We start from the raw sequence: 23,572 nt of genomic DNA on the forward strand, positions 1-23,572 counted from the left end.
CCTTTTTGATTTTACCTCACTCAGCAAAAAACTAATCTGCAAATACTTTAATTTTCAGTCGTTAATTTTAATTTACATTTATATTGAAAAAGAGGCATAAAACAATTAAATTGGTCATCTGTAAATTTAAAATAAACTTTTACTTGAAAGCGGGTTTCTTTATTTTTTATTAAATGCATCCAATTTCCAACCAGTCTAGTTGAAGGTCTCTTAACGTCGAGGTAATTAATGGGAGGTTTTCGTGGTTTTTTGTCCGCGTAATAATGAGTTAGTTTCACAGTAAAAAGCTTATCACGAAATCAAATTTGCCTCTTGCTTGTTACTTGATTTAGGAGTAACTTTTTCATTAGAGGGCTCAAAATTACATAAATACGAGATAGAATAGTAACATTAATGGTAGCAAAACCGCTATATAAATCTTTTGTTCAATATTTGCCATAAGATAAAATTTTTCACCAAGAATGGAAATGTTTAAGAGATTACACAAAGAAAAATTTCATTACACGTAAATTACGATATGTTTATAGGATGACAAAAAAAGAGCCCTTATATTTAAAACGTTTTTCATGCAACATTTCAATGCAACGTTTTAATTTCGCTAAAATATTTTTAAAATATCCAATGTTTCACAAGAGACACAATATGCTTCAGAAAATTTCTGTGAAAATTTCAAAATATTATCAAACGTTTTCCTTTTTGACCAGTTTTACGTTAATCATTCTACATCCGAACGGTATTGATCCTTAAGTTATTTTATATTGAGGATTTTGTTTTTTGATTTCAGATTCATGAATTTTTTTTTATAAAATAAAATAGCTTAATTTTTTAAAAAAATAAAAAGCATATTTTCGTTGCTGTAAGAATGCAAGAAATTTTCTTAAATAGATATTTTGTGAAATACTTGTTTGGTTGAAAATTACATTGTTTTGAATAAATGTTATAGTACCTGGCCAAGCAATAAATCTGAATTTTACCAGGTGCTAGGAAGTTGGCCATTTAACAAATAAAATTTTTGTTGGACACTCGGACTCGGCTGGTATAAGATTTGATTTACACCGGATACCGGGATCACGCAAAATCTTAGAACCCGGTACATCTTTAATATGGATATGTACAATTTTTGGGCGATATTGTAATTTTATTATCTTTATCAGGAAAAATAAGTCTACACAATATATCTTGGTATTTTCTAACATAAAGAAAAAGTTATTTTATCACTGGACAATATTTTCGCTACTCGAAGGAAATCTATCGACATTATAATGATATCACGTTCAATAATTTTTGTTATTGGTAGTCATCTTTGATAGTTGACTATATCAATGATAATAACGATTTTAACGTATTCATTAATTACATTGGGGAATGCATTTTTTGTTGCATTTACACAAATGTATGATCTTGCCTGATACGGGGATAAATATTTCAAATCTGAAATTACTTTTGGCCCTAAAGCTTCAGATTGGTTTTAATAAAACCATTCGACTATTTTTTGTCAAAATGTTCAATTTTAAAAACGTTATAAGTAAAACTTTCACATAAATATTGCAACAAACTTCTAGAGTAGTTAGGGACATCATCAGGCAGCATAGAAACCCATGCCCGGTAAGGCCATCGTATGAGGCTAGGGGAGCTTCTCTATTATTACTTTTTGAGAAATATATGAGGAAACAGTTCAAAATGGGGAAGCGCCCCTAACGGCGCATGACAAGATTTCCGGGCATGGGTTTCTATACAGTTTTAATCCTGATGATGTACCCTAATTCCCCTAGAAGTTCGTCGCAACAGTTATGAATTACACTGTTTTAAATAATATTTTTAAATTTGTACATTTCGACAAAAAATGGACAAAAATGCTGCTTTAAAAATAATTTGTAGCTTGTAGAGAAAAATCGGTTATAGATTTGAATTTAGTGATACAAAAGTATCTAAGATTTGTTGAAAAAATATGCAACAGAAACCAAAAAGTAAAAAGAAAAAAGAAAGAAAGAAAAAAAAAAGAAAAAAAATGTATCCTAGTGTTTATTGTTGAATTTTGGATAATATTTGCATCGGAAATATTCCTGATATTATTTAGAATCAATATATTCAATTTTAATTAAATTCAATATTAAGTCATATTCAATTTCAAGTTGCTGTAGTTGTAGCTCCTTTGCGCCGCACTAGAGCTGCGCAATGGGCTATTGGCGACGGTTTGGGAAACATCCCTGAGGATGATCTGAAGACATGTCATTACAATTTTGATTCTCTGCAGAGAGAATGGCACCCCAGCTTTGGTAGCCCGACGACCTGCATGCGAAGTCGAGCACTTTACGGTAGAACAGTTTAACGAGGAACAATACAGCACACCCTTAGTCCCTACTCAGACTGATGCACGTGGTCACCCACACACACACTGACCGCAGCCAGTGATGCTTGACTTCGGTGATTTGCTGGGTACCGTGACTTATCGATCAGTCCACTGCGGGACATATTCAATTTCAACGATAAATATCGATTCATATCATATTAAAGTGCCATATATCGTGATATACCGTGATTTTGTAATGATATGTCACGTTATCAAAATCCGATATCATCCATACAAATAACAACAGTAATAATGAAATTTTCAGGAGTTCTCAGCTCCTCCCTTTTAAAGAATAATAAAAAACATCAGAGCAATTTAAGTATCAAGCTTCTTGTAAAATTTATCTCAATTGGTTATATGAAAGGAAAAAATTACAATAAATCCAGTTTTTGTTTTGGTTAAAATATATATATCCAAATATAAGTCTATTAAAAAATATTTTTGAACCCAATAATTATTTAAAGCAAAAGACATTGAGTTAGTTTAATGAAAGATCTACTAAATCTCAGACACTGAAAATCCATTTAACGCTTGAACAATTCTTTTAATTTTACTTAACGTTATTCCCTGAAAGTACCCGTCAAATAGTGAGCCGTTTACTTAGTTAGAACGTCGTTTCCCAATTTTTATTATCTTCTTTTTTATCACTGAACTTAGATTTTAAAGAGTCGAAAGAAAAAAATTATCTTAAAAATTCAATTAAAGTAGGAATTTTCGATATAAGTGTAAAAGAAAGAAGATTTATACTGAGAAATGCAATTTCGTATGTTAATCAGTTTTTTAAATCATTTTATAAATACAATTTATTCGTTATTCATTAATTCTTATTTTCGAAAATAAGAATGCATTATTAGTGAAGGAATGGTTTATAATTTCTATGAAATAAATTTGTGGTACATTCGAATTTAAAATAAGCTTCAACAGTTTTTTACATTTAAATATCTTTTAATAATTTAAAATAAAGCTCAAGAGAGTATTACATTCAAATTACTTTTAATAATTTAAAGTATGCCTCAAAATTATATTACATTTTAAATCCTTACAATAATTTGAAATAAGCTTCAACAGTTAAATAAATTAAAATTCTTTTTAATAATTCAAAGTAATCCTCAACAATTGTATTTAAATTCTTTTACTAAGATAGACAATTACATGTACATTTCTGCTGCAGGTAAGCTCTTGAAATTTCAGATAGATAATAGATGTGAATAAATTAATAAATGAACAATAACATTAAAAACTAGTCTATTGCATTAAATATAATAAATAACATTTTTGTCCAAAGTTGTTTGTAATTTATTGTTAAAGCAATAGTAACGAAAACAGTTGTTACTAAAACATTGTTACAAAATCAATTATTTCTAAAATATCGTTATTAAAACACTTTTTACTAAAAAATTGTTATTAAAATAATTGTTACTAAAGCATTGCTTACCATATATGGCAGTACTTTTACTTTCGTTACTTGTACCGCCGGTACAAGTAAAAAGTACGTACTTTTACTTGTACTTCGTTACTTTTTAAATTTAGTACTTTTACTTGTACTTTCGTTACTTTTTTAGGGAAAAAGTACAAGTATTTGTAACGGANATGGATGTTTCTTTCTCTCTCTGTGTTCTATGTCCTTTCCTCTTTGTGTGAATGTGACCGGCCCTTTAAACGGGTTGTAGTTGCGTGACGTGGGTGACGTTGCTCCACCGCCGTGGCTTCGCCACAGGTGCCCACTGGGCAACGGGAAGAGAGTAGCACTTCTGGCATTCCTGTGGCCAATGGGACAAACCCCAAGTGGCCGCCATTGAAAAAAATATTCTAAAAATTCTTGCAAGAAAATGAAGAAGTAAAAGCACACATATTAGAAGTAGTTAATTAATATTTAAGCGTGAGAAAAACTAACTGCTCCACCAGAATCTAAAAAAATCACTAAAGAGGGAGGATCTGAAAAAATTAAAAACTTTTCGATCCCTGAAGAAAAGAGACAGCAGTATTAGCAGAGCAGCTATCCAACAGATCCACTATTCTGGCAAAAGAGTATGGTCAAAGCTATAACAGTATATGGCGAAATTTATAGTGTTTCTGGCTCTATGGGGACACCAAAACGCTCGTTAATTTTTACTGAAGCACCAAGGTGGTGATTTTGGTAAGATTTGCAATAAAAAAATGTTTTATAACATGTGATAAAATTTGGCGAATGTGGTAAAATGTGGTAATTTTGTCATGATACCTAAGAGCTAGGCATAACAATCATTTATACAATTAAATTTAATTTTCAGTTTTGCATTTTTTACTAATTGTGGTGTAGTAAAAATTGCAATTTTGAAAAACCAGAACTTCTAATAAATCGTTATCGTGAATGATTTATTTACCGTCTATTTTTATATTTCTAACCGGAATTATGTTTTTTTTCTATTTTTTTATACCAGAAATATCATTACAATACGAAAATTTTGACATTCATTAATCAAACTATTTTTAATAATTTCATATCTCCTTCTTTAGCTGTGATTCGTTGGAATTTGCAACCCATAACGTGCATACTTTTTTACTAAATATTTTTCAATTCTTAAAATATATATTAAAAGTTTTCATTGTAAAATACTTTCAGTAATAAAAGTGCTTTTATTTCTCAGTGACTCTATGACGAAAGAAGTTTTTGTAAAATTATCGCACGATAAGATAAATATATTTCAGGTAAAAAGAACCATGATTCTGGTAAAACTAATCCAAAATATACGGTATTTAAAGCTATCATACGCTAACGATTTCCGTTTATATAGTAACGGCTTACCCGAAATTTTGGTTTTAAAAGTCATGGTTTTAAAAATCGTTCTAAGAATAAGAACTTAAAAATCCTGGTTTACCATGCAATTGGTCTACATACAAAATTGAAAAGTAAATTTTACTCCATTCACTAAATTTTAATACAAATTTTAATACATTTTATTATGAAATTTTACCAAAATAATTACCAAAGCAATTTGGTAAAAACTACCTGCTTTTAGGCGTTCTTTTAGAGCCAGAAACACGACAATTTTTACCATATTCAGGTAATTTTGACTACACTTTTTCTCTCAATGTACAACTATTGATATCAAAGTCATTTTTCTGAGCAATTTTAATTCATGTAAAACTTTGAATTTAGAATTCTGCATGCTACAAAAAACATAAATTTCCAAAACATTTTCTGAAGTATTTTCCATGTGAAATAAATATAAATATTCTTTTTCTATTTAGCACCACTAGAAAGTTTAGAAGATACTTTGAAGTTTAAGTGAACTCTTCGGTCTCCAAAGAATATATTCTGAATTCTTCAAACTTGGAATTTGAGCCAACCATCCTTAAAAAAAGGAAGGGATAAAATAGAAATATTCCATAAAATAATCTTCTTTGTGATGTCAAGTGTGCATAATGCTATTCAAAACAACTCTCAAAAGAATATTCTAAAATGAAATATAAAGTTTAGTAAACTAAGCAAATATAGTATATCATCTCTCTTTTCTATTTTATGCTACACTCACATAGGCACTCCAGATCTTAAGATATTTCATTTAAGGAATTGAGATAATTTAAGAGTTGGACATATTTCATTTCGAGTAATTAATTTCAAATAAAATTAAATGAAAATATGGTTTTACCAAATGTATTTGGTATTTCTGTTCAGGAAAATCATATCCTGTTATTCTTCTTGTTTTGTAATTTAAGTAAATCAAAAGTTACTTTAACTTTTTGGGTGTAAGTTTATGCATTGCGTAACAGCACTTTAAAGCATTACAAGTGGAATTAAGCTCTATAGGTGTGTACGGAGAAAAAGATTCTGGTAAAATTACCGTACTGCATGGTAAAGACATTTCTGATAAAAACAATTCTGGTCATTGAAACCAAAATATACAGTATTTAAGACCTTCGTTTTGGTATTTTTTCTGTTCATATGATGACAGTTTACCAGAAATTCTGGATTCTACCACAAAAGTTTTCCTTACCACACATTTAGTAAAGAAGACTGAAAAATTAATTTAACCTAGTAAGCGGTTTTTATGCTATTCTCAAAGGTATCATGAAAAAATTACCAACTTTTGTTACAACTACCAAATTTTGTCACATATTATTAAACCCTATTTTCTTGCTATTTTTACCAAAATATTTCCTAAAGCACTTGAAAGTTTTAACCATACTTTTTTTTCAGCGTGAATTGCACCATTTCAGCAATAAATATATTCCTGAACATAATTTATTTTATATTTATAAATTATCGTTGCTTATATTTTTACATGAAATATTTAATATGTTACAACTGTAGCTGTTACTTTAATTATATTTATTTTATTTTTTTACAATTAATTTTATTGCGCAGAAGCTATTATAATTAATACGGTAGGATGATTTGCAAAAAAACTTAATTTAAATACATTAAAGAATAATATTATTTAAAACTATTTTGCTTAAAAAATTTTTCAAACTGATTTTTTAGCAAGTTAAAATAATATCCAAAACCTACTGAGTTATTTTAAAACTTTAATTGCTCTTTTTTGGTTAGAAAATAGTTCACCGAGTTTTCCAGTTTTTGCAATGTAAATATCTCCTTTTGATAAACCATAATTAGCATATTTCAACACATTGGTGAATATAAAAAGTTGAAAAAAATGCTCTTCTGTTAGTTTGAAGTAAAATATTTGAAGAAATATTGACTTATCTACTTACTTGATTATGTAAAAAGTTATCTGAAAATTTTTTAAAGTACCGCAAGAAAATTGTAAAAAGAAAAGAAAAACATTTGCTGTTGAAAAGTTGAGATCCATCGGGTTTACTTTAACAATTTGTTAATCCAAGAATTTCAAGCAGCATACTAAATACCGTTTCTTGAAGAAGAAAAAAAAACGAAAAAAATATAATCAACATGAAAAACAAGAACTAAAAGAACTTTGATCCGAAAAATCGATGAAAAGAATTTCGAATGCATATACGCACTTTATGTATGTTATTTTTGTTTCTCCTCGTACTGTACCAAATTCTAATTGTATTAATTATAGATTTTTTTATACAATCAATTTTAGAGCTTGAATAAAAAAACATTTCCATTTGAAAATACAAAAGGAAATAGTTTACTTTCTTTTGTTAACGATCTGTGATTTGTTTTTCTTTTACCTTTTCAACAAATCTATACGAAATACTTAATAAATAAAATATTTCATAAGCTCTTGTGCATAAAATGCCAATTTTGAGAAAAATAATCATTAACTTTGTTCCATATGTTACGTTTTGTTCCACTGCTAATGAATTATAAAGAAATTTTTATCTTATTATATAGCTTTTAACAACTCTTTTGAGCAACAGGAAGGGGTGTTCAAAAATATTAATTGATATATTCCCGCAAAAAATCGATCCGCCACTGAAGCTTGTCATAGGTATCTTGAACATGTAGGGTGTAAATTTGCTGCAACTATACTGAGATGTTAAATTGAATCATAATGTTTCCTTTCAACAAGAACGTTGGTGTCCTATTATAGAGTTTTAAAAAATACAAAAACACGGTTAATCACAGTAAAGTAATTAATCTCAGTGGTGAAACAATAGATATTGTGTAATAAAAAGAGGTATAAAAATAGCAAATGTATATACACTTTTAGAAAAATCAGTTCAACTTAGAGGCATAATATCTTAATAATAAAATTTTAGGCATAAAATTTTAAGCGGCTTTCGTCTCAAGAGAAAAGTGGAGATGTTATTTCCTTCTCTTTTTGTTATTAAAGAAAACGATTTTTTTTAAGAATTCAAACGTTTTGAAACTTACTTTACATTTTAATACAAAATATTTTCCAATGCTGTACCGACGATATTTTTTGTCCCTTTTTGATCAAAATAAAAATTCGTATAAAACATACATTTAGAAATTGAGAGTTGGATTGCTACATTTAAAGTAGAACAATCAAACCACATTCAGAAGGAATGTTCCATAAGTGTGAAAATCGCGAATTTTATTTTATTATTCTTTCAGATTTTAACTTAGTTTTGAGTTCAATTTTCTGAAAGAAATATTTAAAGTATTAATAAAAGAATTAGTATTAAACAAAGAATAATAAAGCCATGTGAAAATTTCGGATTATATCAATCGAAAGTTCAACAGTTAAACTATTAATAATCGTTAACCGTAAGGGATAAACTTCTCAAAAAAAGTTAGGAATGATCTCATATCTTGACTATCAACGATCATAGATCTTTGTATGCCAAGTCTCATAATGTAATATTTGAACGAGTTTCAAAACATTTAACAGTGTAGGACAAAAAAAAGGTTGAACTAGGTACACTACTAGAAGAAAATATCTGTGATATACATATATTTCATAGATTAGGGTCCTATTGCATTTACTCTTAACTTAGAAGGATTTTTTGGTAAGCTTTAATCAAACATTAACAATAAGTAATGTTTGACTGATTAATTCAATATATTGTCGAAAATAAGTCTTATTGTAATAATATTCCAGACATATTTAATTCATTTTTACTTAATTAATTCTAGCCACAGACATTTTAAATTTAATCTATAAATAAGATATTTTCTTTTAAATCTATTTGTAATTTCTCCAATTGTGTAAGCATCAACCGTTTTAATCCAAGTTTTCCAATCCTGGCTATTAGGTCACTATAGCAACAAAGATATTTCTAAATTTATTTTACATTGCTTTTAAACTACGGAGAGTTTTACTAATGAAATCAATTAAGGACATAACTATTTCATTTAAGATGTGAAGTCTTCTAAAACAATCATGCCCTAAATACGATTTTTTTTTTCTTTCTGGAAAAAAGTTGTGAAATCGACCTAGATTCTTCGAGCTCTGATTTGAGCTCACTATAGGGAGAGAGGACAAATTGAGTCTAACAGAAAGAAAAAAAAAAGATGAAATTGGTTGAAAGGTAGGAAAAACTTGTCTGCGGGTTGGTTTCGATGATTGCCTTAGATGGGGGAGTGTTGAGTCGGTTGATTGCTTTCACTTATCGTCTGCGAGAAAAAACATCTGCTGTTCGATCCTAAACATTTCTTTTATCATGATTGTTTTCTTCCATTTACCCACTACGCTCAATGCTATTTTATGTGGTAAACAATACGCAGTTTTTAATATACCGTTAACTTCACATGTAATAATAAGAATTTGATTGATACGGTAGTTTAATTAATGGAATAGTTGAGATTATACTTACGCTAAAAAATGAATTTAACAAAGGGATTTTATTTGATCATAGTTCTTAATTTCTCGTAGTTTTTTTTAAGTATTAATTAGGTCTCTATTTAAATTTATTTCTTACCTTAAAATAGACAGGTACAAAAATAGATGAATTATAAACATAATAGATTTGATAATAAAATACTTAAACAATTTAATTAATTTTAGATTAATATAATAATGAAGGATAAAGAAAAAAAACGAGCATTTGAAGTTAGAAATGTTTTGACAATCAAATTTACATTAAGAAAAAGAAAGAGTTTTTACGAGAAAACAGCTTTAGCTTTGCTTGGGAATTCTCAACTTTTATTAAAATTTTCATGTTTAGAGATATAACTGTTCAGTAGAAACATCATAAATTCTGTAAAACAATTCCGATTAGAAGGAGTCATTTGAGTTATTTTTCCAAGAAACTACATTTCCATGTATATTTTAAATTTTGTAAAAATTAACTATTTATCAATTTTTTTACTAAGAACTTTGTAATGACTGATTGATTTTGATTAAAAGGATTTATTTCAGTTACTTTTACGAAAAACTACATATCCAGGCTTATTTTAAGCTCTTGAAAAATTATATTTTTTCTCAATTTATTTTCTAAAAACTTCATAAGTTTCCTTCAAATTTAAGTTTTAAAATAACCCTAGGGGCTGATAGTCAATGTTTAACACCAAGAATGAAAAAATAACAATCACTCGACGCTTGGTAAAGGTATCATAACTACATTTTTGCGATTGAAATCGCAATCACAATTTCGACCAGTTTCCTACTTGATAGAGAACTTAAATCTCTACTGGATATTTAAACTTGGATGATGCAATTTTTAGTTATTACTTGACCGCTAAAAGCTAAATTCTCTGTGGTTGCGAATATAGACAGCAACAGTTATTCGTATTTATTCATCTATCAGTCCAAAACGCTTTATGCTGTGATTAAGCATGTAAATAAGTATTACATATAACATAGAAATTAAGTTATGATAGTAAATATATTTTTCTTTTTGTACCTAAATTTAAACGTTAATTATCAGAAGTAAATATTAAATTTATTAAATTATACTCGAAACGAAAATTTTTAATAAAATTATTATATTAAATAAAATTATAATGAGAAATAAATAGAATTAAATAAAATTCTAATTTACTTTAGGTGATAATAAAAAAATGTACGTAATTTGCCAACGTTTTTGAAAGGGAAAGGAACAACCAAGAGTTTTAAAAATTACAATGAAGAACTTCCCAAAATTCACTTAAAAATATTAATCAAAAACAATAAATTTATCGTCCAAATTGTAGCTTTTAGTACAACTGCAGTGCATTGCATCCATTTGATCAGTAAAAGTCACTATTTTGACGCACTGCCCCCAAATTTGCTTTTGGACATATTTCTTTTTGTGCCTAAATTTAAACGTTAATTATCAGAAGTGAATATTAAATTTATTAAATTATAATCGAAACGAAAATTTTTAATAAAATTATTAAATTAAATAAAATTAAAATGAGAAATAAATAGAATTAAATAAAATTCTAATTAACTTTAGGTGATAATTAAAAAAATGTACGTAATTTGCCAACGTTCTTGAAAGGGAAAGGAACAACCAAGAGTTTTAAAAATTAAAATGAAGAACTTCCCAAAATTCACTTAAAAATAATAATCAAAAACAATAAATTTATTGTCCAAATTGTAGCTTTTAGTGAAACTGCAGTGCATTGTATCCATTTGATCAGTAAAAGTCACTATTTTGACGCACTGCCGCCAAATTTGCTGCTTTTTACCCCCACTAACATTGGAGAGTTAACTCTTTTTATATTTATATATTTCTCTGTGGTTGTAACTATAAGCAACAACAATTATATGTATATATTGTTCAATTAGTTTAAAATATTTAATATGAATGGCAAGCATATATAAACATGCATTATGCTCAATATAGATATTAATTTTTTACGATCAGGATTATGTTTCTTCGTGTTCTTAAATTTAAAAATAAAGTAATTAAATCAAATGATTGAATTATTAAAAAGTAATTAAATTATTAAACATATTAGTGAAAATAAAAAAAAATATTTAAAAGAAATTTATATTTACATTAACACAATTAATTTTGGTGCTTTGAGAAATGTGCTTAAAAAAATCATTATATCTTTAAAAATCTATATCTTTTAAAAAATCAATTAAATCATATAGAATTAAAATAAAAAAAATTCATATAAAAATAAAGCAAAATAATTCATATAGAGAAATACAAAATAAATGAATTAATATACAATTAAATTAAAAGAATTCATACATAATGAAACTAAAAGAATTAATAAAGAATTAAAATTAAATAATTGATATGAAATTATTTCATAGATCAAATGATTGTCAAATGATTGTAATAAGTTACGTAATTCAATTAATTATAAACTCATTTAAAGCGTTAAGTTTATTGTTTAACTGGTAGTTACGTTTATTACCGCAGAGGTGCGCTGAATAAGTTAAATGGCAGGAAACATTGCCATTTTTCCAAGTTTTGTGAAAAAACTTGGTAAATTTTTTATATGTTCTAGTATTAAAGTGAAAACTCTTTAATTCTTCTCAGGAATATTGTCTTAGTATTTTCTTGTGTACTCTCATATGATAAGAAAATATTTTGAATTAAGAAAAAGAGAAGAACTTTCTTTCATTTTTACATGTATTTAAAAATTATTTCATGAATTCTCAAATCATTAAGTGCATAAAATGTCAGCAAGAAATTAAGTTTCTTTCTAATTTAATATCATTTAATTTCGAAATATTAATCATTAATATCATTGAAGCGTAAATTAAATAGAAATAAAATTTATTTTGAGTTAAAGTAAAATTAAACTAACATCCACTTTAGAACTTTTAAGTTTTATACTTTTGTTTTTGCTTTTAAAACGCCGGATGACTTTAAAATAAGATGATAAATCTATAATTCTTATTTTTTCATGTTAATGTCATCATGAACCTTTATTAATTTGTAATGTAATAGTGAATTACAATACAGTTCATTATGTTCATGCTCTAAATGCTTAAAGTTTTATTTAAAAGTTAAAGTTTACTTGAAAATGATTTTTTTAAGAAAAAAGAACCTAGAGCTCACTTCAACCAACACTGTAATAAATTAAAGTTGCAGTAAACTTTTGATTTCTTTTTAGAATTCTTTTTTTTTCTTCAGATCTCAAGGGGATAACAAAACATGGAACTCAATTTCCTCAACCTAAGTCCACTAATAGTAGTTGCTTTTACTCTTTTAAAGAAATGGTTTCTTTCATTCAACAGAAGACAGAGAAGTAAATAAAAGTAAATATCCGTGTCTTTGTCTTTCCACGCTTGTCTTTTACGAAAAGGAATAAAAGAAGATTTAATTTTTTTGTGCCTTCTTCAAACAATAACTGAGCAATAAAGTACGGCTATGAATTCCAAAACTTTTTGACATTTATAAATATTTTGTTTGGTTTAGGGGGAATGACGATCTATATTTAGTGTTTTATAAAAGTAAATAAATTTAACCTTAACTTGTAGTTCAACGGAAATTCCAATATTTTTCAATCAATGTTGAGAGGTTAAAATAGAAACATGAATGAAGTTTCATCCAAGAATTGGATTTCCATGTATCCCTAAGATTCAAAGTGAAACTATTAAAATTTTTGCATTACATTCCTTAGCCATGCTAATTTATTTGTGCAAATTTCATTATAAATGCAGAAATAAAGCACAAAAGTGAGTTTTTCCTTACTAAATATGCAGTTTTCGTTGTTATGAACATCAAAATATGGAGGCTAGCCTTAATCTCGAATAATCTTAATCACTTAGATAGGTGAAAATAATCTTAATCGCTTAGATAGGTGAAAAATTTAAAAATTTGAAGGAAATGGTACACAATATTTAGTGCTAAATAAAAATAAATGATTCTACATTCTTATAATTTGAACGAAAATTCCAATATATTTTCAATAAATGATGGGACCTTAAAATAGATGCTTGAATAAATCTTGATCTAAGGATTGGATCTATGAGATGTAAATTGAAATGATCAGAATGTTGACCAAGACATACCTTAGGAATGTCATAAATCAGTACAAAGCTATATTGAGTTAGGTAGTCATACACAAAAAGGAACTTTTTATTAACAGCTTAATAAACATATCATTTTGTTGCTATAACATTTTTGAGCTTCAAAATATCGAGGTTTTCAACAATCTACGTAATGATATAATTTGCTCTGCGTCTTAATAGTCTTATTAAAGGAAAATTCAAAAGATATATACTCTAAATGTTTATTTTGATTTTTGAATGTTCTCCTATACTGCTGAAACTGTTGCAACGAACCGAAAAAGTTTTTCACTCGTAAATAAAACTATGAAACTCTTTTATGCAAAAGAAAACAGTCTATGCAACAAAAAGTTTTATAATTATTTTTTACTTTATATTATTAATTTATTAATGGTCGAAAGTTTTTTAAATCAAAGTCATGCAAGATTTTACATAAATTTATACTTTATAATTTTAAATTACAGACTCATGCGTGGAGGAGTTTATTTAATAACGTAATGAATTCGATTAAAATCGATCAAGTTGTTTGAAATCTTAAATTTAAAAATGGCATATTCTAAATAAGATTTCTGTAACTCAGATTTCAAATATCATTAATTAATATTAAAGTAATATAAATGATTATAAAAAAATAGTTTTTGGTAGTATCTGTCCATACACAAGATCTTTATTTAAAAATGTTTTGATTTTTTAAAGTTTATCTTTAACCTTCTGAATGTTTGGCTTTCCTTTATAAAAAATAAACAGTTTTTCAATTTTATTGAACTGGAAAATAGAGCGTAACAGAAAAATTTACCCAGTATACCCAGTTTACCAGTATAATTTTACCCAGGTCCTCTTTAAGATAACAAGAAATTAGCAAAAGATCAAAATACTTTAAAGGGGCTCGAATTTTTGAATCCTCCTCTTTCTGGATCCAATTTCCCAGATTTAGCTGCTTTCCATTAATGAAGTTAAAACATCTGAATTCGTTGGAGAAAGATAGGTTTGTTCCAAAACTGTAAAAAAAACAGCATTTGGCTCCGTAACTGTAAATATAGACTACTCTATTGTAAATAATTAGAATATTTAAAACTTACATCCTGAACCATAAAGAATTACATTTAGTGCGTAAAAATCCAATCCTTTACCCAAAAGTTATCGAAGTGCTTTATTTTTTCGCAAAAGGTATGTCCATGGAAAATTAGACATTTGTCTATTATTTGGCGACTTTTTTTTGACACATTTGGCAAATTTTTAATTTCGAATACTAATAAAACTTCTTTTATACTACGTGGCTTGGTGTATCTATAATTTCTTTATCTCTTCCTACATTATACTAAGAGAAATAATACACAACATTATTTACTAAAAGACTATAAATATTTTTATCTTTATTTGTATAAGAATATCGCAGGTCAAAAGAAAACGATAAAAAAATGTCTCTCTTATACCTTAAGGTTGTGGGTTGCGCTCCCCAAAAAAATCTTAAGAAGTGGCAAGGGAATGTTTTGATTGACAGAGCGGCGAGATTCCAGTAAGGGAGAAATGTGCTTATCGCACGCAAACACCAGATTCTAAGTAAATAGTCTCTTTTCCCTTGGAACATGCGATGGGGAATATAGTCGATTAAGAACATCCACCATATTCTATGTATTCCTTGATACTGAATTATATTTTCCAATCTCTTTCGATGCACGTTTCATTTGTAGTAATGCTCAGAATATATTATACGAGAATAACTGTTTTTCTGGTTTGAGACTTTTAAACTACGTCTATGAAATAGAAATGCCTCTATGGCAAAACTTTATGTATACATGTGTATACATAATGTATATAAATGTATCATAATGTGAGAACAATTTTATTTCTATTACATGACTTTTAAACTTGTAAGACAGAAAGGCCTCTATAGCAAAGTTTCATGCATACATTATAAGTCATGTGCTTGCAAATAATCAGGAAGCAATTGTATTTCTGTTTAATTACTTTTAAACTAATTCTAGTAAAATAGAAATGCACCCAAAGTTTTGCAGGCAAAGTTTTAAAGGTATGTATTAAGTATGTTAATGATGGAGGTACAATTAGAGTTTTGTTTTACAAATTTTGAACTGTTTCTACTCAAATAGAAAGTCGTCTATGGCAAAACTTTAAACGCATGCTTTAAGTATGTTAATGATGGGGAACAATTAGATTTTTGTTTTACAACTTTTGAACTTTTTCTAGTCAAATGGAAAGTCTTTTATTGCAAGGTTTTGAATTACATTAAGTGTATTAACGATAGGGGAGCAATTACAGTTTTGTTTTACAAATTTTGAACTGTTTCTACTCAAATAGAAATGCGCCTATGGTAAAGTCTTAAACGCAGGCGTTAAGTATGTTAATGATAAGGGAAAAATTAGATTTTTGTTTTGCAACTTTTGAACAGTTTAGTCGTCTATGGCAAGGTACTAAATGGATACGCTATGTATGTTAATAATAAGGGAGCAATTTGATTTTTATTTTACAACTTTTGAACTGTTACTGGTGGGACAGAAAGTCCCCTTTGCCAAAGCTATAGAAAACAGAATGTAAGTAAATAATGCAGGAAGAATTGAATTTCTGTTTCAAATTTAAGCTGATTCTGGTGATATTTAAATGTCTCTAAGTCAGTTTCCTGCTAATATTAGATGTAAGAAAATAATATCGTTCTAATAATTAATCCATCTTCATATAAAAGAAAAGGTTCTGCTGATTTGTTTTAATGAATTTTGGGAATATATTTTGCTTTTTACTTTTACATTAGCGTTTAGTTCAGATTAGGATTGTTGAATAAAGTAGTATCCCATATCTTTCATCTAATCTATGCTTTTCTGAAATAAGTATTGAAGAGCTTGTGCAAGTGCTGACTCTGAGAGCCTGATTTGTATTTATCTTGAAATGGCATCGTCAAACAATTTCGAGCCATTATTCACTTGCTGGCTAGAGACACACGACAATTCCAGCTATCAGATGCAATGCAATTTTCAAACCTTAAACTGTGCCTTCTTACCTTAAGTATTTGACGCAAAATGTTTTTAAAAAAAATGTATAGAACGATTGAAACACATCCTTTCACTGAAGTAGAGGAATTTTTGCCATTTTCTTAAAACTTTCAAACATCAAAAATTAGGATAAAATCAACAACTTACATTACATATTCATATAAATTTTTACACAAGATGAGGCAAAAATTTAAATTCAAATTTATAAATGTTTTTTGGGAAGTAATTTCAGATTCATTTTACTGTAACATTTTAAGCAACTGCTTACAATAAAGGAAGAAAAAAAGAATTGAATAAATAAAACTAGTTTTAAGGTATCCTTTTTTAAACCGAGTTCTGATCTTTACCACCAGAGATTTCTTTTCAATAATGGCGTTAAAAGCAATTTCGTGTTTGTCATAAGTGACAGTCATATTTAAAAGACGTCGTGCATCAAATTAGGGGGGAGTTTACTCTAAGAATAAGAAATACCTTAATGGAATATAAAAGCATTTTAAATAATGAAAGAAAAATATGACGTCTAAAAATAAGAAAAAAATTATTTGAATTTCAATATAGTTAATACACTTAGGAAAAGTCAAATGTATTTAATTTAAGAGAAGGATAACGAGAGGGAAACTTTATATAAATTTTTCATTTTATAAAAAAATTAAAGAAGTCCACGTTTTATTCATAATGGGAATTCATAAGTTTTAAGACTACAATTATGCATGTTATATTTTAAAATTATATTATATTATTAAATAAATATTATACATTTAATATTTTTTTAGTTAACTAAACTCTGATTATAAAGAGTGAACTATGTTTATCATAGATGAATGTAAGACGCCATAATTTTTTTCAATGCTGAAATATCTAGATAGTAGATAGATAACTAATTAATTCAAATGTTATAATTTTTACAAGTCACTTGCATGCTCAAAGTTTTGTTGAAAAGCAAGGGAGGTAATAAAATGTGTTATTTTCATTTAATGATGAAAATATTGAATTATTTATGACATAAAATATTTAGTGAAGCTCCTTAGAGCTTTTTTGAAAGTTAATTTTTAGAGGAAAATGTAGGAAAAAAAATACAACTCAGATTACTATTATTGTAGAGTTATAAATGCTTTCTTGTTTTTTTGGAGTCATAAGACTCTCTAATTATTTGTAGTACTGTGAAGAGACAGTTTTATGCAAAAATCATCAGTATATTCCGATAAAAAGCCACAGAGTATTGGACAAAAAGCTATTTATTTTAATATAATAAAAGTAATTCTGATTGTTAACGTAGTACGTTCAAAATGCGCACTTTTAAATGTACTGGTTTGTGTTTTGACTACTTTGAATGTTTAAAGAAACTAATGCTTTGGTCATGACTAATAGATTTAAACTAAACTGTGCAAGTAATGTTTAAAGGGAAAATACATAAAAAAATGTTTATACCTATAACTATGTTTTCTTTTTTCAATGTGTTTTTACGTAAGAACATGTGGTGTTAAATTTTAAATTATGCAAAATGATGTCTCTTTATGTTCTATATTCATTTGCATACATTACACGGAGAAAGAAATTATGTAATAGTATTTCTGGTATTAAAAAAATATTCTGGTTAATAAAACCAAAATATTCGTTATTTAAACAATTCATTGGGAATTTTTTTCGATCATATGGAAACAGTTTATCTGGAATTCTGGCATTTAAAATTATACTTCTTATTACTTACCACGCATTTAGTTATATAAAAAAAAAGCTTGATTAGTACATTTCAGTGGAATAAATAGTTTTAATGCCCTTTTTCTAATAAGTCGTGATAAGAATACTAAATTTCACCACATTTATTTAATTTTATCACCTATCATGAAACCATATAGTTAATCTTAACAAAGGTCATTATCAAAACGATTCGAAGAGAATTACAGAGCTATATGGTGATCCTATTAAGTCAGAAACATGGTACACATTCTAGTGGTTTTGACCATACTTTTTTTTCATTATACGCTTATTTGCAAGAAAAAATAGTCTATACGTTTCTGATAAAAACTGAAAACAAGGGGATTGAGAGAAAATTTTTAACCATTTTAAACAAAATATTCAACATGCATGATATCTAAACACGCATCAAGCAATAATTAAGATATTAAGTTAAGATTTTGAATTCAATATTTTTTGAACTATAAACTATAAATAAAATATTTAATTAAAATTTTTGGTTTATTGGTATAAGGAAGTTTGGTATAAGGAAGTTGGTTTATTGGAATATATTTGGTATAAGGAAGCATACTGTTGGTTTAACACAAGCACCAGTTACGAGATTTTTCACATTGTCACTTGGGATACATATGCGTAAGCTAGATTTAAACATGAAACATATATATCAATCAGGAAAACATCCTTTTCTTTTAAAATATAAATATTGAGTTTGTTTTTAAAAAACACAATATTTTACACTTATTGTTGACATCCGCTGCTATAAAAGATTGAATGTGAAATATGGACTGTGTATTATAGCTACGAAATAAATAAATCTCCGCAAATTTTAAATCTCATCCTATAACTCATGTTACATTTTTATAACCACTGTAAATTTTAAAAATATTGTTAGTAGAATTTGAAAAGGATTTTAGTATTTATGTATTCTGAAACATACATATAAACTTATCTATGGGATACTATTTTATAAACGAAGATAAATTACATGATCATAGACTCATTGCAAATTCTGTTCGCATTCTTTCAGATTCGTGGTAGTATTTCTGTTTAAACTTTCGTGTTTCTTTGTTCTATTTCATTCAAATAATAAATTGTTTTCAATTTTTTAGTTGTTTTAGTTTATAAATGGTGATAAGTATTGAACCTTATGAGGAAAAAGACATTGATAATTTTTGAACTGTCTTAAAACATTAAATTCAGAGCATGTTGGAGTTGTTTTATTTGTTTATTTATTTTTCTCATACCAATGTTAATTGATATTGTTCCTTTTCCGTTGAAAATGTCAAGACAGCAACTAGATACTTGCAAATGGAGCAGAAGAATACCTGATTAGGGCCAACCATGTTATTTAAAAATCACATGGTTGCGCCTAATCACGTAGTTCAGCTTGACTGATTAACGTTACAGAATTAGGCTTGATTTGTTATCACGCTGAATTAAGTTTCGGGTCAGATTCAGTTGGTAACCTGTAAGCGACGTCACGCGTGAGAGTCGACTCTTATTGGCTTATCGATCCTGGTTAAGCGAATGCCACGGTTAATCCATGATCAAGTCGCTTGCAGGTATCCTATTCAGACCATACGTATATCATCCAGGTCTGCTATCGTCAGGGACTACTTGGCCACTTTATTCATTTAATTTCAAACTTTGTAACTAATTTTTGAGGAAGAAGATTACAGACAAAATTTGAGTAAACGAACTGAAAATTACAATTGATCTTAAGACCCCGCTTCTCAGGGAATAAAAGTGTGGTCAAAACTATTAGAATATGATAAAGTTTACTGTGTTTCTGGCTATATTGAAGCATCGAAAATCTCAGTAGGTATTATCGAAGCACTTTGGAAATGATTTTCGTAAAGGTAACTATGAAATATATGGTTTGATAATAGGTGATAAAATTTGGTATTGGTGGTAATTTCAACATGGTACTTTAGAGCTAACCGTAAAAACCATTTATTCGGTGAAATTTACTATTCAATTTTGTATTTTTTACTGAGATAAGGACTAATAAGAACTGTAATTTGACTCATATGAGCGAAAAAAATTACCGAATGAATGGTTTAAATATACCTTATTTTCAGTTATTATTAACCAGTATTATGTTGTTTTTTAATCAGAAATGTCATTACCATTCAGTACGGTGACTTTATCAGATTTTTTTCTATAAAGTTAGTCTATAAAGTAGCATGTAAGAGTTATGTTTAATAACAAAACTAATAGTTTTTTTTGAATTATTCTGTTGAAATACAACTTCAACTGAAATTATATCAAGATTCCTTACTTTTTTTATTGAATAACATAGTACAATTTCATGCATTTTCCTGTATTATTCAAATTTAGTTTACAATAAAGCAATTTCCCCCAACAGAAAATGCATTCCTTGTCTTTGGAAATTTTTGTTCTTTTTTTAATTTACCATTTCATTAACTCCTTCATTTCATTTCTTTTCTGAAAAAGTGAAAAGGGACATGATGATATGCTGGTAAACCTTATTATTTTACTGCAATTCATATCTTTCGCGTCTTTAAAAATAACATTATTTTTTTATCTAATCATTGTAACGTAAGGATGATCGTTAATTAGTTCTGTTCATGTTTTGTTATTTTTATTTTCGTTCAAATGAACGTAAAACGGAAATGGTATTTTTAGATCTGAAAATGATTTCCCAAATGCTTTAATTAATTGAAATAGTTCCATTTCAGTTAATTTCTTTCGATTGTAATGCAAATTACTAATTACTTTTCTTGGATGTTTTGCATGGTAATAAAGAATTAAAATTGCAGTTGCTGCTTCAATTAAATATAAAAAGAAATTTACAAAACTCATTATTTATTTTATGAAACTTTATAGAGAAGTAATAGAATTATTTGAAATACATTCCCTGAAGATGTATCCATCTTTTATTTTTCATTTCATTGATTTAATTACTGTAATAATTTTGCTTATAACAATTTTTATAATGCTTGCAAATAAAATATAAATCATAAACATATGGTTATAGATTAATATTTATACTTCGATTATTGTTCTCAATGAACGAATTCACTTAGTTCATTTAGTGAATATTTAATAAAGGTCAGCCAGCTAATCATATTAAAAATTTTATAGATAAGTCAAATAATGACTCGTTTATTACTTTTGTGAATAGTTGCGAATAGCGAATTGATAATAAAATCACGTTTATGCTCAGATATTACTCATCCTAAATCGACAAAGCTCTTTTACTAGTGGTAATTGAGTAACATTTAGCCTTAGATCACTACTCTTTTGAAGATTACGAATTACTATCCTTTCACTCCTCAATGAATAGTTATAATTGGTTAAATGATTACAGAGTGAACATTTATCCTTAGAACACTATTCTTCTGGAGATAACAAATTACTGCCCTTTCACTCCTTAATGAATAGTTATAATTGGTTAAATGATTACAGAGTGAATATTTATAATTAGAACACTATTCTTTTGGAGATCACAAATTACTATCCTTTCACTCCTTAATGAATAGTTATAATTGGTTAAATGATTACAGAGTGAACATTTATTTTTAGAACACTATATTTCTGGAGATCACAAATTACTATCCCTTCACTCCTTAATGAATAGTTATGAATGAGGAATTGGTTACAGAGTGAACCTTAATCCTTAGATAACTACTCTTCTGGAGATCACAAATTACTGCCCTTTCACTCCTTAATGAATAGTTATGAATGAGGAATTGGTTACAGAGTGAACCTTACTCCTTATATCACTACTCTCCTGGAGATCACAAATTACTGCCCTTTCACTCCTTAATGAATAGTCATGAATGAGGAATTGGTTACAGAGTGAACCTTAATCCTTAGATAACTACTCGTCTGGAGATCGAAAAATTACTGCCCTTTCACTCCTTAATGAATAGTTATGAATGAGGAATTGGTTACAGAGTAAACCTTAATCCTTAGATAACTACTCTTCTGGATATCCCAAATTACTGCCCTTTCACTCCTTAATGAATAGTTATGAATGAAGAATTGGTTACAGAGTGAACCTTAATCCTTAGATCACTATTCTTCTGGAGATCACAAATACTGCCCTTTCACTCCTTAATGAATAGTTATGAATGAGGAATTGGTTACAGAATGAACCTTAATCCTTAGATAACTACTCTTCTGGAGATCACAAATTACTACCCTTTCACTCCTTAATGAATAGTTATGAATGAGGAATTGGTTACAGAGTGAACCTTAATCCTTAGATCACTACTCTCCTGGAGATAAAAAATTACTGCCCTTTCACTCCTTAATGAATAGTTATGAATGAGGAATTGGTTACAGAGTTAACCTTAATCCTTAGATAACTACTCTTCTGGAGATCGCAAATTACTGCCCTTTCACTCCTTAATGAATAGTTATGAATGAGGAATTGGTTACAGAGTGAACCTTAATCCTTAGATAACTACTCTTCTGGAGATCACAAATTACTGCCCTTTCACTCCTTAATGAATAGTTATGAATGGTTAATTAATTATAGTTCCATGTTTATTATTAGATATTAGTTATCTTGAAGTGGAGAATATTTTTTTAAAGTTCTTCCCTAAAAAACTCAATACTGAACAATTTATTTAATCCTCTTTCATTGTATATTTGAAGTTTCTTTAAAGAGTTTAGTTCAGAAGCCAGATAATTATATTTTATAATCTAGAAAAAAATTATATGATAATAATGCATAACAGTTTGTTGTAGACCTGTTAGCGTGACATGAAACATTTGCAGTTTTTATGCACAAATTTGCCTTTATTTCCAAGGAAAAGTCTTACTTTTGATTTATAATGTTATTTATGCTGCTTACCAAAAGTAAAATCTAAATTTTAACTAAAAATGTTTTTAAAAAAAGAAAGTGTGATGAACTCAGTCAAATACAAAGCTAAGCTTTAGTGAAGCATTATACATTTAAGTGTTTTCAGAATTTTGATAAATACTGTTGTTTTTGGGTTTTTGTGTAATTTACTGAGAAAGCATTTCGTGAAAAAGTTTTTTTTGCTAAGCTCACATAATAACAATAGTAAACTTTAAAATATCAAAAAAGGTAAAGACATTATTCTATAACTAACTTAAATTCCTGACTACGCCATTTTATTGCTTTACCAAATTTGATGACAACATATCTACAAAATTACTAAAAATTATTAAGTTATTTCTCCTTAAGTAATAGAGAAACGCCTTGATTTCTCCCATTCTTTGAAATACGTTAGATGTACTGTGGATTTATT

At 27.7% G+C, this 23,572-nt stretch overlaps 1 long non-coding RNA gene across 3 annotated transcripts in view; it reads right to left on the reverse strand.

Annotated features, from left to right (window-relative positions):
* Positions 1–23,572, reverse strand: part of LOC122269321 (uncharacterized) — a 91,929-nt gene that overhangs the window by 46,507 nt on the left and 21,850 nt on the right. For 2 of the 3 annotated variants that reach the window (XR_006225117.2, XR_011636367.1), the window contains one exon: positions 5,279–5,684. The exons of the other annotated variant lie outside the window; for it this stretch is intronic. This is a non-coding gene — a long non-coding RNA (uncharacterized lncRNA). Of the gene's footprint in view, positions 1–5,278; positions 5,685–23,572 lie in introns of those variants that run through there. 3 annotated transcript variants of the gene reach the window in all.

This window comes from Parasteatoda tepidariorum, chromosome 3, assembly GCF_043381705.1.
Source record: "Parasteatoda tepidariorum isolate YZ-2023 chromosome 3, CAS_Ptep_4.0, whole genome shotgun sequence".
Classification (NCBI taxonomy): domain Eukaryota; kingdom Metazoa; phylum Arthropoda; class Arachnida; order Araneae; family Theridiidae; genus Parasteatoda; species Parasteatoda tepidariorum.